Here is a 1321-nt window from a genome sequence, read left to right as displayed (position 1 = left end):
GGCGCTGTCGAGATCGTGCCGGCGGCGCCGGTCTGTCGGTGCCCGGCCCGTTCTCCGGATATTGGACCTGCAGCAATGCTGAAGGAGTGAGTGGCTGCCGCCGCCGCGGTGGTGGACGGCTAGGACGGGTCGACCAGCACTCTGTTACCCCTCCGCGGGGACCGACCGGGGCCGCCGCCGCCGCCGGCGCCGCCGCGGGCGTAGCCGCAGAGGTTGCCTCGCGCCGCTCCGTCGGTGCCTGTCCGGTTCTCCGGAGATTGGACCTGCGGGGCCATTGAAGGCGTGAGTGCCCGCCGCCGCCGCCGCCGCCGCCGCCGCCGCCGCCGCCGCCGCCGGGACGGGTGGCCCGGCACTCGCTGTCGCCCCTCCGCGGGGACCGACCGGGGCCGCCGCCGCGGGCGTAGCCGGAGAGGGTGGCTTGCGCCGGGACGCCGTCCTGCCCGAGGCGCCCCCCCCCCCCACTCCCGCTTGTATTGATTTCGGCGCGGGCGCGTGCCTGCGTGAGGTGCCGGGCGACCCGTGCCGTGTGTCCGCGCCCGCTCCTGCGGGTTCGTCCGTCCGTCCGTCCGTCCGTCCGTCAGAGGCGCCTTCCGCGAAATTTTTCAAAGTCCCGATCCGGAGGCGGGAGCGTGCGCGCGTTCAGGGGTCTACCCGACTGCACGGGCGTGCGAGTGCCCGAGTGTGCCGCGGTCACCGGGCTCGACTTTGTGGCCGTTATCCGAGTCTCGGAGCTCCGTAGGTGGGGCCCGGCACGGGCGGTGCGTGGAGGGCGGCGGAGGGCGAGGCGGGTCGGTACGGGCGCACGCGTGGCCCCGGTCGTCAGATACGGTTCTTGGTTTTTTCCGCGAGCGGGCTTGGGCCGATGCCGTGGCCGGGCCTTCCGTTGACACGGTGGTTCTAGGCGCCCCGCGGAATTTTTTCAAAGTCCCGATTCGGAAGCGCGTTTGACCGGGCCGTTGCCCGCGCGTGCCAAGTGGTGAGGTGAGGCCGTGGACGGCCCGGCCCTCTCCTCTTGCTGCCGCCTGTCCGAGGCACGCTCTTAACGGGCTTTGGGGTGGGGGGTGGGGGGTCGACCAGATAGCCCCGTCCCTTTCTCTTGCCCCCCCCCCCCGCCCTTCTTTGGTGGCGATGGGGTCCCGTGGGGTCTCTGGTGGCCGCGACTCGCTTCCGGGAGTGCGGCGTGATCTGTACACAGAGGCCCCCGACACCGGGCACCGTCCATGTTTTGCCTAAAGTTGGCATTTTGTACCACGAGATGACTGTGGGCACGCTGTCCTCGGGTGATTGGACGGCGGGGGGGTGTCCCCGGGAGCTTCTCGGC

The sequence above is a fragment of the Myotis nattereri genome (assembly GCF_964212035.1).
Source record: "Myotis nattereri genome assembly, contig: HAP1_SCAFFOLD_88, whole genome shotgun sequence".
Taxonomy (NCBI): domain Eukaryota; kingdom Metazoa; phylum Chordata; class Mammalia; order Chiroptera; family Vespertilionidae; genus Myotis; species Myotis nattereri.
Note: the sequence above shows the minus strand (reverse complement) of the source record.